Raw genomic sequence first — 22,271 nt, 5'->3', positions numbered from 1 at the left:
ATTTAATTGTCCCATACAACTGAAATCTAAGCAAAACCCCGTGAATTAAACTACCTGAGCCCTTTTTGCTCCTCAACTTGTAATCTTCTATTATTTTGTCATTCTATAGTTTTCTGTCTGTGCAAATAACTATCATTGATCTTTTCCCTTCTACAAGGGAAGAAGAGTTATCATCTGAACCTCTGGTTTCCACCAAAGCCGTCCAACCCAGTAATTCTGGTTTTTCTTCCTGGCTTCCCAAACTCATCCGAGAATCACCCAAGGCTTCTATGCAAAGATATTTTCCGTCCAAGACTACAAAGAGTAGGAAGTTCAGAGATACAGTAGAATAACATCCAGGAAGAGTCCAAATTGCCCTACTCTTATTTCCCAGAATAAACCAATGAATCCACTTAGTAGAGAAAATCAAAATATTTCTCCATGCCTAATCCAGTCAAGAAATGGGCAGAAGACATGAACAGACATTTCTCCAAAGAAGACATACAAATGGCCAACAGACACATGAAAAAATGCTCAACATCACCCAGCATCAGGGAAATACAAATCAAAACCACAATGAGATACCACCTCACACCAGTCAGAATAGCTAAAATTAACAAGTCAAGAAACAACAAATGTTAGCAAGGATGCAAAGATAGGGGAACCCTCTTACACTATTCGTGGGAATGCTAGCTGGTGCAGCCACTCTGGAAAACAGTATGGAGGTTCCTCAAAAAGTTAAAAATAGAGCTACCCTATGACCCAGCAATTGCACTACTAGATATATACCCCAAAGATACAAATGTAGTGATCCGAAGGGGCACCTGCACCCCAATGTTTATAGCAGCAATGTCCACAATAGCCAAACTATGGAAGGGGCCCAGATGTCCATCGACAGACGAATGGATAAAGATGATGTGGTATATATACACAATGGAATATTACTCAGCCATCAAAAAAAAAAGGAATCTTGCCATATGCAATGACGTGGATGGAACTAGAGGGTATTATGCTAAGCAATGTAAGTCAATCAATTGTCTTACAATTATATGAGTTCACTCATATATGGAATTTAAGAAACAAAACAAAGGAGCATAGAGCAAGAGAGGGAAAAATAAAACAAGATGAAATCAGAAAGGAAGACAAACCATAAGAGGCACATGATGTAAGGAGCACTGGGTGTTATATACAACTGATGAATTACTGAACTCTACCTCTGAAACTATACACTGTATTAATTAACTGAATTGAATTTAAATTAAAAAAATATTTCTCCATGCCTTTCTGAGGGAATCAAATTTTGTGTTGCTTGGCCCTTTCTCTCTGCCTCTTCTCTATTCTTAAGGGGTTCAAAAACTCTTCCTCAAAATTAAGCACATCTAGTTCTAGGCATTTTAAGAACTCCAGTACATTCTTGAAAATAAAGCTGTTTCCTTTATGTGTTTTGACATATTATTTGTCCCTTAGCCCAGCATAAGTTCCTTGAAGGCAGCATCTATTTTTTTTGAGAATCACACCACAGCAAAGAGTACACTACTTTTGCAGTTAGAAACTTCAGTGTTCAGTAGATTCACCCACATGGAAACCATGGAAAACCTCTTGTTCAAATCAGAACAGTAACACCAAGCAATAAAGTCTTATTACAGTAAATGAGCTGTAATTAATAAATCCAGTAGAAACAAAGCTGTTCCATATATTATTTTCTTTTAAAGTCATTGTGACACAAAAGCATTAATTCTCCTAATATGTGCAGATACACAACTATGCAGGATAAAAATACCTTGATGTAAAGCAGGGGTCAGCAAACTTTTTTTTTTTAAAGATTTTATTTGAGAGAGAGAGAGAGAGAGAGAGCACAAGCTGGGGGAGCAGCAGGCAGAGGGAGAGGGAGAAGCAGGCTCAGGGAGCCTGAGGCAGGACTTGATCCCAGGACCCTGGGATCATCCTGATCCAAAGGCAGACGCTTAACTGACTGAGCCACGCAGGCGCCCCAGGAAACTCTTTCTAGGAAGGGTCAGACAGTAAATATTTTAGGCTTTAAGGGCCAACAGGCAAAATTGAGGATATTATATAAATAAATAATGAGACAAAAATTTTCCTAATATTTATTGATAAAATTCAAAACATTATAGTAATAACCGTTGAGTACAACTTTTTGTAAAACCGATCTCCTGGTAAGAATGAAGCTCTTTGGAGCGGGGGAGGAGAATAATATTTCACTTAGTTGAGAGTCAAAATTTGTGTTCCCTATCATCAAAATCAACTGCAGGGGTGCCTGGGTGGCTCAGTCAATTAAGCAACTGCCTTCGGCTCAGGTCATGATCCCAGGGCTCCCTGCTCAAGTGGGAAGTCTGCTTCTCCCTCTCCCTCTGCCCATCGCCCCATTCATGTGCTCTCGCTGTATCTCATAAACAAAATCTTTTTTAAAAAATCAGTTGCAAACATTCATATGGTAATGCTGCTTTTTAATAAGATTTTATGTATTTCACGTTTGAAATGTCTTTTTACCCAGAACGGTGCCGTCACATACATATGATTTCAATTCAGCATGTTCGTTGTTTGGAAGATATCTACAGACTTTATTCCTCTCTTAATATTTGTCTTTCAGCATGTCCTTACGTTGCAGATTAATCACTTCCAATTAAAGGTTAAGGTGCAAGTTAAATGGATTTTGTAATATGGTAATTTCCTTTGCATTTGCATCAAAGTCTCAGAAGGCTGCTGAAATGGAGCTCAAAAACTATATTTACTGCCAATCAAATGACATCACTTCTTTACCTTCACTTCTGACGGCATGGAAAGCTACATAAAACAGCTTAATATTACTTGTGATTTAAACAACACTAGTTGGCATCGAAATAACTTTTAGTTTTGCATATAACCACTGTTTTGCTTGTAATTTTAGGTTGAGAACATTAAGAAACATTATCAAGTCTGAAGCAAAAACTGATTTCCAAAGCCATTCAGCGTTCAATAACAGTGGTTGAGAGCAGTTCCTCTCATTCAGAAAAACCTCAATTCAGCCCTAAGCGCAAAAAACTAAATTATAACTTTACCACTACTAAGCCACTGAACTGCAGTGTGGTAGGGCAAGTCAGGATATTCAGCATCTATTTCTGACAAAAATTCATGGAGTTGACAAAGACTAAATCCACAAGAGCAACATTCTTGAGTCTTGAGATGCTACTAGTTCTATATTGCGTGGTATATTCAAATATTCTCTGCAAAATACCTGCTGATAAATAAAACAATAAAAAAACTATAGATTTTTAACCACTTTACAATTTCAGTTTTGTAAATTTGCTCACCTAAGCTTTCTTCTGCTCTACATGTATTTTTGTCACCATCAGTTGTAATACATCTTAGCAGATTCCACCTCCGGTCATACACAATTCGTTTTTTCTGAACTTTTTGTAAATATTTTTGTTTGTAGTTATTCCATGAACAGTTTTTCAAACTAATTCTTCAAAAACTTCAAACTTAGGATTGATTTCTTGAATAACAACAATTGAGCTGTACTGGTAACCTCTGTCAATCCACAAAAGCCAAGGAAAACCACCCAAAATCATTTGCTTTGTTTTTTAATTGATTATTAATGTTCTCAACTCTTCCAGCAACTGTTCTCGCCAAAAGGCTAATAAACAAGTTTATTTTCTCCAGACACATTTCTTTGGCTACTACAATCAAACACAATTTAGTTAAGGCACCATCAGTAAACAACTTCCTTACTTGGCTAACAAATGAGACAGAAACTTAACCTCGGTGCAGTCTGATTTTCATTGTTAATAATTTTGTGAAGAAATTCTGCTATGATAAGGTATTCCTTTTTAAATGTTCTAATTCTTCTGACGATTATTTTCCTGTGAGTTGGGAATACTGTGATGAGTGATTAGTCTGGTAATATCAGTGTATACTGTATTTCTTTAGCACAGCTATGGTATTACTGCATAATAATCAACGCTCTGTCATCTAATTTGATAATCCATTATCTAAGGTACTTTAGAAGTATAATATGTCAAGATTTTTCTCATCTTTTCTTGTTTCAACATGATGGGTATGTGCTGATGATAAAGTAAAATGTCACAGTATAGTGATATGCAAGTTACTTAAAAAAGTGATTATAGTGCACCAAGCAGCAGTGCAAAACATTGAGAATGTCACAAAATCTCCGTCCTAACTGCTCAAACTCACAAAAGTAGCCATAAATAATATGTAAACAAATAAGTGTGGCTGTGTTCCAATAAACCTTTATTTATGGACACTGATAACTGAATTTCACTTAAGTTCCACATGTCACAAAATAGTATTCTTCTTTTGACTTTTTTAACCATTAAAAGAATGCAAAAACCATTTTCAGTTCATAGGCCATTCAAAAAAAGTGGCTGGCTAGATTTGGTCCCCAGATTGTTATTTGCCGACTCCTGCTTTCAGCTTCTATCTTAAGAATCGGGGAAGGGGCACCTAGGTGGCTCAGATGGTTGAGCATCTGCCTTCCACTCAGGTCATGATCTCCAGGTCCTGGAATTGGCCCGCATCAGACTCCCTGCTCAGCGGGGAGCCTGCTTCTCCCTCTCCCTCTGCCTCTCCCCTCCCCTCTTACTCGTGCTCTCTCTCTTGCTCTCTCTCTCTCTCAAATAAATAAATTAAATCTTTTTTAAAAAATTAAAAAAAAAGAATCTGGGAAAATACAAGCAAATTAAACCCAAAAGAAGTAGACCATAATAAATTTAATAACAGAAAAACAATAAAGTAGAAACAGAAGAATAGAAAATTTCAATGTAGCCAAACTGGTTCTTTAGAAATATCATTAAAATGAATATACTTCTACTAATACTGACCAGGTAAGGGAAAGAGAAAACACAAATTAACAAAATCAGAAATAAAGGAGGGGTTAGCATTACAAACTAAGAGGGCTTAATGAAATGGGCAAATTCTATAAGGGTCACAAAATACCAAAGCTTACTCAAGAAGAAATAGAGTGATTAATCTGATTAGTCCTACATCAATCAAAGATATGCAACTTGTAATTTAAAATCTTTTCAAAAAACAAACAAACCCTCCAGATCCAAAGGGCTTCACTAGTGAATTCTTCCAAAGCATTAAAAAAATAAATGATAAAACCAATTCTAAACAAACTCTCAGAAAAAAAACAAAGAGGAAGAAAAAGGTCCAACTTATATTTTAAGGCCAGCATTATCCAGATACCAAAACCAGACATTATATAAAAGAAATTTACATACCAATATCACTCAGGAACATAGATACAAAAATCTTTAAATGTTAGGTAGTCAAATGCAGTAATATATAAAAAGGATAATGCATTATGACCAAAGAGGGGTTTATACCAATAATTCAAGGTGGTTTATTTTTTTTTCAAGGTGGTTTACATTAAAAAAACAATCAAGAGAATTTTAAAAGACAAGAAATGAAATATATGATCATCTCAATAGATACATAAAAAGCTTTGACAAAAAGTCAACACCATTCATAAGAACTCTTAGTAAACTAAGAAAAATATGTCCTTAACCCAGTAAAGAGCATCTATGAAATACCTACAGCTAAAATCATATTTACTGTGAAAGAGTGAATGATCTCCCCCAATATCAAGAAAGAACAAGGCCAGTACATTTGCTCTCATCCTTCTATTGAACATTAGAACTAGAAGTTCTAACTACTGCAATAAAGCAAGAAAAAAAAAGGCATACGGATTGGAAAAGAAGTTGCTTTTATTCATATACAACATGATTGTTAATGGAGAAAATCCTAGGGAATCTACAATAGCTATGAGAAATAATAAGTGAGTTTTGTAACTCAAAATTCATTTTGTAACTCAAAAGTTATTATGCTGTAGGACACAAAGTCAATATAAAATATCAACTGCAAAAAAAATCAACTGCATTTCTACATACTAATAGTAAATAACTGAAAACAAAAATCAAAACAATGAAACCACCAAAAAATATTAAATACTCAGGGATAAATTTAACAAAATACATGCAAAATCTAAGTATTGAAAACTACCAAAAACTGCTAAGGGAAGTTAAAGATGATCTAAATTAATGGATATACATGTGTGTGTGCACACGTTTATAAACTGACACATTCAATATGGGTAAGATGTCAATTCTCTTGAAAGTGGTCTATAGAGTCAATACAATCCCAAATAAAACTCCAGCAGCCTTTCTTGTAAAAAATGACAAGCTAATTTCACAATTTATATGGAAATACAAAGGGCATTGAATAGCCAAAACAGTTTAGCAAAAGAGTAAAGTAAGATAACTTACACTGATTCCCAAGATTTACTATAAAGTTGCAGTAATCAAGACAGTGTAGGATTGGAATAGAGACAGACTCACAGACCAATGGAACAAATTAGACAGTCCAGAAATAGATCCATACATATATGGCCAATTAATTTCTCACAAAGTTGTCAAAGCAAGTCAACAAAGACAATTTTTTTTCAAAAAAGGGTGCTGAAACAACCAGATATCCAAATGCAAAAAGAACACGAACCTCAGCTCTTACCTCACATCATATACAAAAATTATCTCAAAATGAATTATTGACCAAAACACAAGTTAAAACTATAAAACTTTCAGAAGACAACCCAAGGTATGGGGAAGGAGGGGGCACCAGTTCCCCAAGCCCCAGTTCCCATAAGGCAACGCATAATGGACCCCCTGACATCTGCATATACAGTAGGTTGCATTACAGGACAGGAATCTTCAGTTTAGGGAACCCAATTATACTGAACCTATCCCTTTGTTCCAAAGGAAGATACTATCGCTTTCTTCCAAGGCTGTAAGCAAGCCTAACCTTTGCTCTGAAGGAAGACACTCTATCTACTTTCCAAGGATCTTCAACTTGGTATCAACCTTCACCCTGGGGAGTCCCTTTGCCTCTTCTATGTTGATTTTTTTTCTATGTCTTTCTCTTTCTTGGTTGCTCCCTTACTTTTATGGAACACATTTTCCATATATGGGAGGTAGAGTTTTTGAGACTATTCTACCTTTATTCTACCTTCACACTTTAGTGATAGTTTGATTGGCTACTGAATCCTAGTTTGCAAATAATTTTCCTTCAGAATTTTGAAGGCACTGCTCTATTGCCTTCTAGGTTTCAATTAAGTTGGGAAGACTGATACCATTCAAATTCCTGATCCTTTATATATCACCTGTTTTTTCCCCTTTCTGAAAGTTTGTGGGATCTTCTCTTTGACATAAGCTTTCAAAAATTATTGCGGATGTATTTGAAATGGGTCTATTTGGGACTCTTTCAATCTAGAAATCAATGTCTTTAATTTTAGGAAAATGTCTGAATTATTTCATTAATGATTTCATTTTTTCTGTTCTCTCTTTCTGGAGTACCTTTTATTCAGATGTTGGACTTCCTAGGTTGGTCCTATAATTTTCGTACCTTTTCTCTCCTATTTTCTATCTCTTTATCCTCTGGCTCTACTTCCTTCAAGATTTTCTCAACTTTATATTCTAATCTTTCTCTAGAGTATTTTTTCCTTTTGTATTTTCTTATTGAAGTATATAACTTATATAAGAGTACACAAGTCTTAAATGTACAGCTCAATGAATTTTAACATTGGTGCATCCAGGTAACACCCATATCACAATAGAGAATACTTCCAGCACTTCAGAAGGATCCTTCATGTCCCCTCCCAGATAGTACTTCTCCTCAAGGGCAATTACTATTCTGACTTCAGTTACCATTGATGAGTTTTGCCTGCTTTTTAAATTTTTTTAAGATTTATTTATTTATTTGAGAGAGAGAGAGAGAGCATGTGCATGAGTGGGAGGGGCAGAGGGAGACGGAGAATCTCAAGCAGACACCATGCTGAGCATGGTACCCAACAGAAGGCTAGATCTCACAACCCTGAAATCATGACCTGAGCTGAAACCAAGAGTCAGATGCTTAACCGACTATGTCATCCAGGTGCCCCTTACCTACTTTTTTAAAATCAGTTTTATTGAGATATAACTTTTATACAATGGAATTCACTAATTTAAATCGTATGATTTGGGGGCACCTGGGTGGCTCAGTTGGTTAAGCGACTGCCTTTGGCTCAGGTCATGATCCTGGAGTCCCAGGATGGAGTCCCATATCGGGCTCCCTGCTCAGCAGGGAGTCTGCTTCTCCCTCTGACTCTCTTCCCTCTCGTGCTCTCTATCTCTCATTCTCTCTCTAAAATAAATAAAATCTTTTAAAAAAATAAAAAAAATAAATCGTATGATTTGATTTCTTTTGAAAAATGTATAAAGTTGCATATCCACCACCACCGTGGATGTAGAGAACATTCCCATCACCCAAGAAAATTCCTTCCTGCCACTTTGCAGTCAATCTCTACCCCCGTGATGTATTCTTCTGTTCACATATCATAGTTTTGTCTATCCTAGAATGTGATATAAATAGAATCACTCAGTATGTATTCTGGTGTTTGGCTTCTTTCATTTAGAATAATGCCTCTGAGATTCAACCATGTTGTTGCATGTACCAATAATTACATGCTTTTTATTGCTGAGTAGTATCTCATTATATGGATACACTAAAATTTATTTATTCACCAGTTCTCCATAGGCACTTTTCAAGAAAAAAAAGTACAGCACATATTCTTTTACCAAGCATCATAGAATTTGCACTGAGGTTATATCTAAAACTTCAAGATACCAAAAAAAAAAAAAAAAAAATACAATCTACCATGAGAGAGAGTCAAATGCTACAACATATAGCAGAATTAATTTATTATCTAAAGCACCTGATAATCTATATTTACTATAAAATAAGTATATTTAAAAGCATAGAAAAGACACTAAAAATGAACAGACACATATGAAAAAGAATCAAAACAAACTTCTAGCATTAAAAAATAATCATTGACGGGGTGCCGGCCAGGGTGGCTCAGTCATTGAGCATCTGCCTTCGGCTCAGGTCATGATCCCAGGGTCCTGGGATCAATTCCCACATCGGTCTCCCTGCTCAGTGGGAAGCCTGCTTCTCTTTCTCCCACTCCCCCTGCTTGCGTTCCTTCTCTCGCTATCTCTCTGTCAAATAAATAAATAAAATCTTTAAAAAAAATGTTTAAAAAAATAATAAAAAATAGCCGTTGAAATTAAAAGCTCAATGCACTAATAGGGAAAGAACAGATTAAACACAAGATGAAAAAAGAACCAAGAAACCAGAAGACAGAGCTGAAGAAATTGTCCAGAATGCAGCTTATAGAGACAGAATAAGTAAGCAAAGATAAGAAATGCAGAGAATAAAAGAGATGGTCTATGATAGGTCTATTATGAATTCCAGAAAGAAAAAAAGAGAGTCAATGTTCAGGCTATACTGGCTAAGAAATTTCCAAAATTTATGGAAGATAATAACTCTCTCTTTCAAAATAGATAAAAATAAGTCCACACCTAGAGAAAAGTAGTAAAACTGAAGAATGTTAAAGGCAAAAGAGAGAAATACTACAATATCTTCAAAGAAAAGACAGCTAACTTTTCAAAAGCAACAATGGAAACCTGGAGTCAGTGAAATTATACCTTCTAAGTGCTAAAGGGGGTGTGGTGGGGTGGGGGTGGGTGTTGCAACCTAGAATGGTATCGCAAACTAAACTATTCAAGTGTGAAGGCAATATAAAAATTTCAAGCAGAAAAACCTGAGTATAAATCCAGGCAAATGAATGAGAGGGAATCAGTAAGTTCTGTTTTGTTTTTCTTACCTACTCATGGGAGAATATGGATGAAACTGGTATTTAATATATACTTCCTGGTGTGAATATAGGTATTTTTATACTCCTGTTATTTCCTCTGCCTTATTATATATTCTTTGAAGTAAAGAATTATATGGGCCTTACATTATACATGGGTGTTTGCTAAATGGGGGGTAGGTATTTACTAAATGGTGTAGAGTGGATAATGAACGTATGAGTGAATGGATATGATAATAACATTAATTGTTTAAAGACTACTTGATAAAGTAATATGAGGCAGGCAGGGTTTTGAAAGGTTTTATGTAATATCTTTCAAATACCATGAAATTAAGGACAGTAGTATTTAATTATATAGGCAATGAATAAAATACATTATTTCATCTCTACTAGTTAGCTTTTCATTTTTTATTTTTGGATTAGCTATATAACTTTGAAGGAGCTGATATATTTTGAAGGAATTTGAGGCAGTAGAGTATAACGGGCCAACAGCGCAGGCTCTGAGTTTAGACACATCTGGGTGTAAATCCAGGCTCTAGGCAAGTTTAAATTCTTTAAAGCCTCAGCCTCCCCTTCTATTAAATGGGGATAACTATTTTTATTTAATTTCCACAAATTTTTAGTTGTGACCTCAGGCAAATCACGTAATTTCTCTAGGCCTCAGTTCTGTATCTATACAATAGGGAAAATAATATTTATCATCATAAAGTCAAAAACTAAATGTGGTAATATATTAGCATCTTTCCTAGCAAATAATGAGCACTGATTCAATGTAAGCTATTATTTTTACTCCACATTAATATAGAGGTTTAGAGCAGGTAATTTTTCCTCAAAAACAACAAGAAATCAACTGACCCAGTTTTCATTATAAATGCCTAGAAGTGGGGCGCCTAGGCATTATAAATGCCTAGAAGTGGCTCAGTAGGTTAAGCAACTGCCTTTGGCTCAGGTCATGATCCCAGGGTCCTGGGATAGACTAAGTCCCAAGTTGAGTTCCCTGCTCAGCGGGGAGGCTCTTCTCCCTCTCCCCCACCCCGCTCATGCTCTCTCTCGCTCTCTCAAATAAATAAATAAAATCTTTGTAAAAAAATAATAAATTGGGTGCCTGGGTGGCTCAGTCATTAAGCGTCTGCCTTCAGCTCAGGTCATGATCCTGGAGCCCTGGGATGGAGTCCCACATCGGGCTCCCTGCTCAGCAGGGAGTCTGCTTTCCCCTCTGACCCTCACCCCACTTGTGCGCTCTCCCTCTCTCAAATAATAAAATCTTTAAAAAATAATAATAAGTAAATAAATAAATAAATTCCTAGAAGTTATATCCTAACTTTAGTTACTCTTAACCATAATCTTGAAATATAGAGGGTTTTTTTCTAAATCGCCTTTAATATAAATTAGAAGTTTCTAGGACTTTTAATTTTTTTCAAAGATTTTATTTATTTGACAGAGAGAGAGAGAGAACACAAAGAGGGGGGAAGGGCAGAGGGAAAGGGAGAAGCAGGCTTCTTGGGGTCCTGGGATCATGACCCGAGCCAAGGGCAGATGCTCAACCGACCAAGCCACCCAGGTGCCCCAGAAGTTTCTAGGACTTTTAAAATGGCAGGTTACATCTAAAGAAAGAATGAACTGCTTTAAGCAGTCTAATGCTTGATAATACTTCTCTTAGAGTTTATCATGTATTCAAAAATGAATCCAGCATCTTCTTACAGTATTTACTGCTGAACTGATCCAGTAATGTTGCCCTACACAGAATGATCCAAGTAATATCTTCAGGGAGAGTTCTTTGCTCAAGGAGAGTTCTATGCTCAGAATGAGAACAGTTCTGTTCAAGTTCATGCTCAGACCAAGAAGAAAGAATATTGTTTCATTTGGTCCTATATAATAATGACTTGTCTCTTTCAGGACTCATATCTAAGCCTAACAAATCAAATAAAATCCTGATTCCAACCTATCTCTCCAGCTACATTACATCTACAACCACAACCTCTTCTCCTTTGAACTGCCATCGTCCCACAATACATACAAACACATACACACACTCTCTCTCTCTCTCTCTCTCTCTCTCTCTCTCACAAAGAGCTTTCTCTCCCAACACACTTGGGATTTTTATCTCATACCAAGACTAAGGCATATGTTTGAGAAAACCAAAAACTAGCTTATATGAAGAACCCTAAACTGCTTATGATGTCACAAATAATTCTTTTGTATCCACGTAGTGGTTTTAAAATAGGAAGGAAAACATTTTTTCAAACTAATTTTTTAGGTGAGTGATATCTAATTCAGATATACTTATAATACACGTGAAGCTTAAGAAAAAAATTATTGCTTTAAGCTCTTTTCATTCTCACACTTCCATAATTATCTCAGAATGTTCCTTTTCCTTCTATGAGTTGCAAATGCCTGAAATATTTATTTTAAAAACATTGAAGCGGCCTCAACTACATCAATGTGAACAAAATAATACAAGTTAGAACACTGGTACCAAAACAACAAATCAGATTTGATTTTAAGCATGTTGTACCACACTGAATTCTACCAATGTTCAACCTCTACATATTAAAAAAAAAAAAAAAAGTTGACTGCAATCACCAAAGTCCAGTCTATTTCATGCAATGACTGCTCTAAGTCCAAGTAATTTTAAAAAACACATAACCACAACTGCTCAAATTACTGCATCCTAAAGTAGGTTTAATAGCAATAAATTAACTTACTATGTGAGTACTAGTCACCAAAACAGTTTACTTTGAAAGCCACAATACCTCCCATCTCTTTACGATGGGTTATATGCTCAAGGACTGTAGCTTGCCATGAATAACGGAGAATAGGACTTCATCACAAACTCAGACACAACAGGAAAATGTCTGTAGCAACAAAGCCTTTTCATCTGTTTCTAAGCTCACTTCTCAAATACTTAGGAAACAGAAAAATGACTGTCCATACAAAATAAAAGAATCTAAAGAGATCATTCTAAGAGCTTAAATGTTTCTAAAAAGTAACCACTAAAACCATTTCTGCCCATGTACTCAATTCTTTTTTAAAACACTGAAGCCCCAGGGCACCTGGGTGACTTAGTCCTTAAGTGTCTGCCTTCCGCTCAGGTCATGATCCCAGGGTCCTGGGATCAAGCCCCGCATCAGGCTCCCTGCTCCACGGGAAGCCTGCTTCTCCCTCTCCCACTCCCGCTGCTTTTGCGCGCGCGCGTGCTCGTTCTCTCTCTCTCTCTCTCTCTCTCTCTCTCTCTCTCTCTCTCTCTCTCGCTGTCTCTGTCAATAAATAAAATCTTTAGAAAAAAAAAAACACTGAAGCAGCAGAGAATGTTTATTATCTGCCACACTGTCTCAAGATAGTAGTTTAAACTATAAATTTTATCTTAAGTACTTAAGTAGCCTTTACATAAAAACAATAATAACATTCACTGAATATTCATTCCTCATCAGGAACTACGATAAAAATGGCTGTCTAGTCATTATCTCATTTAATACTCATCACACTACTAAATAAAAATAGTTATCCCCATTTAATAGAAGGGGAGGCTGAGGCTTTAATAAACTTGCCCAGAGCCTGGATTTACACCCAGATGTGTTTAAACTCAGAGCCTGCGCTGTTGGACCCTTATACTCTACTGCCTCAAATTCCTTCAAAATATATCAGCTCCTTGAAAGTTATATAGCTAATCAAAAATTAAGAATGAAAAGCTAACTAGTAGAGATGAAATAATGTATTTTATTCATTGCCTATATAATTAAATAACACTGTCCTTAATTTCATGGTATTTGAAAGATATTACATAAAACCTTTCAAAACCCTGTCTGCATATTACTTTATCAAGTAGTCTTTAAACAATTAATATTATCATATCCATTCACTCATACGTTCATTATCCGCTCTACACTATTTAGTAAATACCTACCCCCCATTTAGCAAACACCCATGTATAATGTAAGGCCCATATAATTCTTTACTTCAAAGAATATATAATAAGTCAGAGGAAATAAGAGTATAAAAATACCGATATTCACACCAGGAAGCATATATTAAATACCAGTTTCATCCATATTCTCCCACGAGTAGGTAAGAAAAACAAAACAGAACTTACTGATTTCCTCTCATTCATTTCCTCCTACCTCCTAATCACCAAGAAAAATGGAAGAAGGGAAAATCATCAGAATGGAAAGGATATTTAAGTGTAAAGACACTGATGGGTACAGAGGAATCCAAGAGAATGAAGGAACATGCTATTGAAATAAATGAAGCTGAAGTTTGTAAGTTATAGAAGCATTTACAAAAAATATCTTCATACTAAAAAAATATTAGAAAGAATAAAAATTTCAAACTAAAGCTCACTTTTAAAAAATAACGACATCTTGCCATTTGAAACGACATGAGAGTATTATGCTGAGCGAAGTAAGTTAAAGACAAATACCATGTGACTTCACTCATAGGTGGAATTTAAGAAACAAAAAACAAACAAGCAAAGGGGAAAAAAGGGCGGTGGGGGACAAACCAAGAAACAGACTCTTAATTATAGAGAACAAACTGATGGCCACCAGAGGGGATGTGGATGGGAGGATGGGGGAAATAGGTGATGGGGATGAAGGAGTGCACTTGTTGTATGAGCACCAGTTGTTGTATGAAAGTGCTGAATCACTATGTTGTACACCTGAAACTAATATCACACTGTATGTTAACTATCTGGAATTCTTTTTTTTTTTTAAGATTCTTATTTATTTATTTGAGAGAGAACAAGAGAGCACAAGCGGGGTGAGGGGCAGAGGGAGAAGCAGACTCCTGCCGAGCAGGGAGCCAGATGAGGGGCTCAATCCCAGCATCCTGGGATCATGACCTGAGCCAAAGGCAGACACTTAAAAGACTCAGCCACCCAGGCACCCCCAACTAACTGGAATTTAAATAAAAACTTAAAAAAATAAATAAACAAAACTCACTTTTTAATAGGCTGCTTAATAGGAGCTTTTAATCAACAATTACTAATGGACAATTACTAATTAAGAATTACAAAGTTGGAAAGGGACTTAAAAGGTCATTTATTCCATCTCCATATCTTCAAATAGGATCATAATCAAACCATCCATAGCAAAAGAAACATAAAGACATCTAGGGGACATTAAACAACTCACCTTGGAAAACACTCCTTTGGTTTCTTTTTAACTACTCTCACAATCTATGCCTTAAATTTATCTAGCTAATGCCTGTATATACCTAACTTTTACTAAGTATTCTAAGGCGTTATTTCTCGGCCTATCATATATGTTATCTAGGAGAAAAAAGTGTTTGAAATGATGATGAGTACATTAAAATATACATATTTCCATTTACAAACCAATGCTCAAAATTAGTGACATCATAATATAAATCAATCCAGAAATGAGATCTAGTCAGACAACTGAAGAATTTTAGGGCTACTGGGATCTCAAATCATGCAGCAGAATTCCAAATTTCTTTGAGGATGAAACCAAGGCAAAGATGTTAATGTTATTAATGGTCTATAACATAACATTTTAGAGCATTTCAGGAAGCCTCCCTTAAAAGAGTAACTGATGAATCCTTTTATAGAACAAATCATTATTCTGTAATGTACCTACTACCTTGATCTACCTGCTTAATACGATCAGGTAAAGTCACAGAACGTGGCCTCTCGTCAAACAGAACTGACAATCCTGGTACGCACTGTTGCTAAGGGGGACAAAGGGAAGAGAAAGGCCTTCAACCACTGGGCACTTAGGGTTTACCTCCATTAAACTGTCTATTCTTCCCCCAAATCTTATAAATAGTATATTTTTTTTAGTAAGGAGACAGGTTTGGAAACTTGCCCATGATTACACAGAAAATAAGCTGTAGTTCCAGAACTGACAACAGATATATCTGACCCCCTTCCACTACACCATACTCAGCAAATGATCTTGGAGAAATGTTCTCTATAAAAGAATACCACTGCGCATGTTGAGAAAATAAAGTATGAAGTATTAATCCAAAGGATGTGTAAGGGCTTTCTAATTTTACTGTGATATTTACACAAAATAGGTAATTATCAGTTAAGTGAATAAATCCAAAGTTGTTGAAGAATACTCAATCATAAGTTCTTGGCCTGGATTCTCTTCTCTTCAGGAAGACATTAGGCTATTGGTTTCCTCAATATTTTAAGCTCTCCCCATAGTAAATCAAAACTTAAGGGGAAAAAAATACCGCACAACCTTGTGTTTTGCTGCCGTGGAAAATCACTGAATTCTAATCTCAGCTCGATGAAACCCTTCTTAACTTGTCCTAGCTGTCCACAGTGGCTCTTCCAGATCTCCACCACTCTCCTTTCCCAAACCAATCTCCCCTCACCAGTTGACCTTGATTCCTATCTACCTCTTAGAGAACCGAAGGTTGAACTCTCTAACCTTTTACCACCCAACCTATAAATATACATATCTATTCTCACTTCTTTTCTTTCTTTTTCAGTGCATCTCTCCTCCTGTCAACAGTAGCACACTGCCTAGGATCACAGCGAGCACTTAGTTGATACTTACAAAATATAAATTCTAGACTAATTCTTCCACCCTGCTCATCCCATCCTTTCCCTACATTTTCAGAGACCTCTATCAGCTATCTCCTCTTCTCATCTCCTACATCTCCAAACATTTCCTCTTTATGTACTCTTTCCCTAACAGTTTATCTTTTAAAAAAAAAAAAAAAGAATACCTACAAACCGTTTTTAGTTACTGCCTCATCTCTTTCTTTTCTTTTCTTAAAGAGAAGTGTGCCTGGAAATTTCATATTAAGGAAGTACTGTCAAGTAAGTAGAATAATATTACAGGGTATTTTTTTTTAAGAATCCTTAATTCTTTTTTAAAGTTTATTTATTTAAGTAATCTCTACATTCAAACGTGGGGCCTGAACTCACAACCCCGAGATCCAGAGTTGCTCACTCTATTGACTGAGCCAGCCAGGCACTCCAAGAACCCTTAATTTTAAAGATACATATTGAAATAATTACAGATAAAAAGATATGATATCTGAGTTTAGCTTTAAAATAATCCATTTGGGGGAAGGAGTAACAGATGAAACAAAATTGGTTATGTGTTCATTCTTCAAGGAAAGTGATGACTACATGGGGAGTTCATTATTCTATTTTCTTTTGTATATGTATTATCAAGGAAAATTTAAACTTGTTTTTCAAGTAGCCTATGCTCACATTCCTCTTCATTTTTGCAAAGTAGTTTAGAAATACTTTACAGCCACCAAATCCATTGGACATGTTTCAATCTTTACCTTACTTGCCCTCTCCAAGACACATGATACTCTGGACCATTCCAGCTTCTTACTTTCCTCTCCTTTGTCATTTGTTATGCATGCTCGCTCTGAGTCTTCTTCTCTGCCTCCCAACCTCTCAGTCTCATTTGTGGGCACTTCTCCCACTTCCTTCCAAACATGACCCCACTCCCCCACCCCAAAACACACACACACACACACACACACACACACACACACACACAATGCTATTCCTTCCCAAGAGTTCCATATTCAAACTTTTCCTTTTTCATTTCTAAACATTCCTCCAATGTGAGTTGATCCATTCTCTCCTGTAATTTCAACTACTTATGCACATGCAAACTCATACCTCCAGCCCTGAACTCTCTCCTGAGCTCCAGATCCAAATGCATCCTTACCTGAATATCCCACAGGAACTTTGAATAAATGCTTAGAACTGAACTGACCTTTATCTTTCACTCCAACAAAACCCCACTCCTCATCCTCTCAAATCAATGGTTTCACTATCCTCACAGACATCCTAGCCAGAAAACTAAGACTCATTTGCCTCAGGGTTCCAAAACTTTCTAGCCCCCAACTTAAGTCATATCAATTTTATCCCTTAAATACTTCTACAATGCCTGTCTTTCCATAACCCCAACTGCTTTTCAGCCTTTTCATTTTTCTATTGTACTTTTTTCCCCCTAAAACTGGTTTCCCTATACCACTCTATTCTCCCCTCTCCAAGGTCCTTCTCCACACTTCAACTGGAATTATCTTTCTAAAACACAAACCCAATTACACCACTACTCCATTTGAAATTCTTCAATGGTTGCCCCCCCCAGAAAAAACAAAACAAAACAAAACACTATAAACTCTTTATCACGGTACCGAGTACTTTAAGATCTGGCCTCTTCCCCCCACTACACTGCAAGTACTCTGGGATTCAGGCATCAGAATGACCTAGGGTTCTCCAAACACAAAACACTGGAATCTATCCTTTCTTCTGTTGTGCCATTCTGGTGTGCTAAAATGACTTTCCTCATCTTCTCTCCCAGTGAAAGGTTACTCAACTTCCTTAACACAAGTCAAATGTCACATCATACTGGAAACTTCCCCCAATCTCCTTAGACAGAATCAGGATCTTTCTTCTACCAATGGGTACAGAGAATGGCATCAGTGGTTGAGATCATGACTTAAATGAGTTAGACCCACCTGGGTTGAAATCCCAGGTTCAAACCTTATCAGCTATGACTCTGAACAAGATCTCTAAGTGTATTTCCTCATCTCTAAATAACAGTGGCTAGGAATTTTTTATGAGCATTAAATAATGAGCTACATGCAAAATACCATACAGTGCCTCACTGAAATTAAGTATTCAATAAATGTTACTGTTATATTGCCGTTTATTCCCTCTCTGGGCTCGCATGGCAACTTGCACCTACCTCTATCATACTATTGTGATGACATGACCGTTTCCTCACGCAGAACACAGACTATCTTCTAACATCTTTTTATTCCCACTACCAGGCATCATACCTATAATATCATAGGTTCTTAACAAATCTTAATAAACAAGTAAAATGCTTCCAGCTCCTGTACTATATACCATAAGGCCTCAATTTTTTTTTCTAATGGTCTTTCTAAATTTACTTTCCATCTCCTTATACAAAATTGGTACTTCAAGTAAAATTTACAAGTCAGCCTCATTTTAATTGAGAAAAAGGGCATTCTGTAGTGGCCTTGGGTTGTTTTCTTGTTGAAAACACACACACAGGGGTGCCTGGGTGGTACAGTCAGCTAAGCATCTGACTCTTGATTTCAGCTCAAGTTGTGATCTGAGGGTCGTGAGATAAAGCCAGAAGTCTGCTTAAGACTCTCTCTCCCTCTAATTAAAAATAATAATAAAAATAAATAAATAAAACACACACACCAAAATAAGCCCACTATCAACAATTTTTCTACATACTATATAAAATAACAAATTTCTAGGATGGTTATCTACTTGTTAAAAAAATTTTAAAGGGCAATCAAGGCAGGTTTTCTAAATCTGTGTTGGCTTCCTTACCACCAGGACCTGAGTCAACTCTAAGAACAAAGGTGTATTGCAGAGTATTTGTTTTTTAAGTAGAACATGGCATTTTTCATTTTGAAAACATGCTCCTGAGAAATTCTGAAATAACCAAAGAAAATATTACTACCAACTGCTAAAAAAAAAAAAAAAAAAAAGACAAGCCTGTGCTTTAAAAATCACTAGTAAGTTAAAGTTAAACTAATCTTCAAACAGAATCAAAATATATGTAGGCAGTATTCAAGCTAGTAAGTGGGGTGTGGGGGTACTCGTTTTGCAATCTTGACCCTCAATAAATAAAATGCAAAAGGCAAAACGGTTTAAAAAAAAAAGATACTACTATAAGATAGCATGGTCTCTACTTCTACACTTGACCTTTAAACATTAATGCCCTTTGAGTAATTATTAATGGATTTAATATGCAAACACCTCTGAGCTACTTCAGAATAAACATGATTAAATACCTAAAATAAACGTATTAGGGAAAGGAGAAAGGCCTGTTTAAAAAAAAAAAAAAACAGTTTCTCGGGTCTCACATCAAAAGTGTGCCATACATACGGTTCGGCACCGAAAGGCAGCAACCTGGGAGGGTCAGAGGCGCCGCAGGCCCGAGGCCCTGAAGCTGGGGCGGCTGCTCATCCCTCAGACTTTGCGGGGCAGTGGCCCAGCCCAGTCGGGGTGGGGCTGAGAGCTGTTAGCCGGGGCGGGCCAAACGGCAGGGCGGGGAGCCCAAGTCTCACCTCCACTTCCCTTTCCCAGCGCAGAGCCCAGTTCCGCGACCACCCAAGAGCCCCTGCACCACAAAGACAGATTTTTCTCTCGCCCGGTCCGCTCAAAGTTTATCGGTCTTTCCCTGCGGTCAGGGCCGCCGGGCTTTGTAGTTCGTCTGTCCAGGCCACCCCGCCAAGGCCGCAAGCCTGTGGAGCCGCTAAACTACAATCCCCATAATGCCCCGCGAGCCTCGCGCTCCCACTGTTCTCTACCTCCCCTCACCGCGCCCCACGACCCGCGCCGCCGCACTGCCGCGGCAGCGGGAGACCGGGTGGGGCTGTGAACCTGAACCCCCACCACCTGCTCTCCTGCTTGCGCCCGTCCCCCTGTGATTCATTACCTACGTGCCGCAGATCGGCGGACCGTTGGTGATGCTGTCCGGGTGGGGGTGGGGCGCAGGCCGCCGCCGCCGCGGAGTCCGTTAGTTCGCGACGTGAGGGAAGAGGCGGTGGCGGCGGCGTACGGTTGCCATGGCAGCCGCAGGCCTAGCCGCGAGGGGAGCGCGGAGGCTCCGAGTCACCTCGGGGGAGGAGCCTGGGAACCCCACCCGGGTGAGGGGGGAAGGGAGGCGCAAGGATGCGTCTGGGAGAGGGAGACGGTGACATTGAGGAGGACGAGTGACTAATTGAACTCGGGTACTGCCCACTGAGCCCTGCCGCGGCAGCGTCCAATCCCCTTGGCAGGACGCGTGTCCTGTGCAGTCGGCGGAGCGCGTTGGTGCCCACTCTATTCTGGGAGGATGCCTGTGGCGTCAGAGGAAGGAACGCCCGAGCGGCTCGACGCCGGGCTCTTTAAAGGTCGTCCGGTCCGGCCTCTCCCCCGCCGCCTCTGCGGGCGTCCTCGGCTGGCTCTGCCTGGTGGCGTGGTGAGAACCGGAGCCACCCTTTCTGGGCTTTTCACCAGCAAAACCGAATTTGCAGTATTTCACACCTTTCTGCCACTTTCTGAGGAGTAGGATAGAAACGAATCCTTTAGTAAGGCGTAATGCGTATGGCCTTTAGGATTACTGAGATTTGAGAACTTGTAAGTGGCACTGATTTCGGCTCAATTTTTGATGTGTAATATTTCCGAGGTAATCTTTTATGGACTCTCCCAAGACGCGTCTCAGAGATGCGGTGCAGTAGAAACAGGTTAAGCGCATGGGCTTCTAAAACCCGCTTCTCGGTTCACGTCCTGCCCCTACATTTGGTAGCTGATAACCAGGGGCAATTTACTTAACGCTCTGATGCTGAACGTTTTAATCTGCAAAATGGAGATAATGCCTAGCGCGTAGTGCTTGTGAGAAATAAAGGCATTCATACTGATGAAGCACTGTAAAACAAAGACTGGCATTTAACAATAACTTTTAAATCTTACTTAATCCTTCGTGATAAGAATCAGAAGAGTGGTTACCCTGGAGGTGAGACTGGGGTGTGACGGAAGAGGGAATTTTCGGTAGTGATGGAAAAGCTCTCTATCTTGCTTAGGGTTTGGGTTACAGAGGTATGTACATTTGTCAAAACTCATGGAATGGTGCGTGTAAAATCTGTACGTTTCACTGTAGGTAAATGTACCTCAAAAAAAGAACATAAAAATAAGATCAGTCTTGGCAATGTTCAAATAAACAATACAGAGTTGTTAACTACAGTGACCAGGCTGGGGCGTCTGGGTGGCTCAGTCGTTAGGTGTCTGCCTTCCGCTCGGGTCATGATCCCAGACTCCTGGGGTCGAGTCCCACATCGGGCTCCCTCCTCGGCGGGAAACCTGCTCTCCCTCTCCCTCTCCCACTCACGCTGCTTGTGTTCCTGCTCTTGCTATCTCTGTCTCTGTCAAATAAATAAATGAAAATTAAAAAAAAAAAACTATAGTGACCAGGCTGTACATTACATCCCCAGGACTTATTTATTTTATAACAGAAAATGTGTACCCTTTGGCCCCCTTCATCACCCATTTAGCTCCACTACTCCCACCCCCACCCCCACCTCTGGCAACTACCAATCTGTTCTCTGCATCTGTGAGATTATAATTAGAGCTGTAGACTCTATAATAGAGACCACAGAGATGTTCTCTGTCCAATCTCCAGATTTTGCAGATGAGGAAAATGAGACCTAGAGATTTAAGTAAGTGGAGAAAGTGGGGGGAAATTACCCTGTCGTTTTCTACCAATAAATGTCTCTTGAGAAATTATGATTGAAAATAGCAAGCTACTTATGTGTATGTCATCCAGTTCTCAGTCGGGGTCACCTTGTCCACAGAAATTTTATTGAAATTGACTCAAGTCCCTTTTCCACCTCCTGTGGAAAGGCCAATGTTCTCTCCAAGATTGTACATTCCCTTGGGGCAAGGACGAGGGGGGCAGATGACAATTTCAGGGTCACTTCTGGGTCTGAGTTCCTGCTTTCTCTGAACACATGGACTCTCTCTCATCTCACCTTCTGCAACTCTTTTCCCTCCTGCTGACACACGGTTTGGAAATCAAACCCTTTTCTTCGTTTGTTTGTATAGCAGGCTCCTCTGAAG

General features: G+C 38.3%; 1 protein-coding gene across 6 annotated transcripts in view; it reads right to left on the bottom strand.

The window, feature by feature from the left end:
- KATNAL1 (katanin catalytic subunit A1 like 1) overlaps positions 1-21,036 on the bottom strand; it is a 130,641-nt gene extending 109,605 nt beyond the window's left edge. Inside the window, exon 1 of one of the 6 annotated variants that reach the window (XM_027588346.2) lies at positions 20,113-21,036. The gene's annotated coding sequence lies outside the window, so the exon portion shown is untranslated. Of the gene's footprint in view, positions 1-3,287; positions 3,312-19,537; positions 19,678-19,741; positions 20,077-20,112 lie in introns of those variants that run through there. The other 5 variants (XM_027588344.2, XM_027588352.2, XM_027588348.2 and 2 more) reach the window with 5 other exon arrangements.
- Positions 21,037-22,271: the final 1,235 nt, after the last annotated feature.

This window comes from Zalophus californianus, chromosome 3 (genome assembly GCF_009762305.2).
Source record: "Zalophus californianus isolate mZalCal1 chromosome 3, mZalCal1.pri.v2, whole genome shotgun sequence".
NCBI lineage: Eukaryota > Metazoa > Chordata > Mammalia > Carnivora > Otariidae > Zalophus > Zalophus californianus.
The sequence above is the reverse complement of the archived record's forward strand: the minus strand, read 5'-3'. Positions and strand labels throughout refer to the sequence as shown.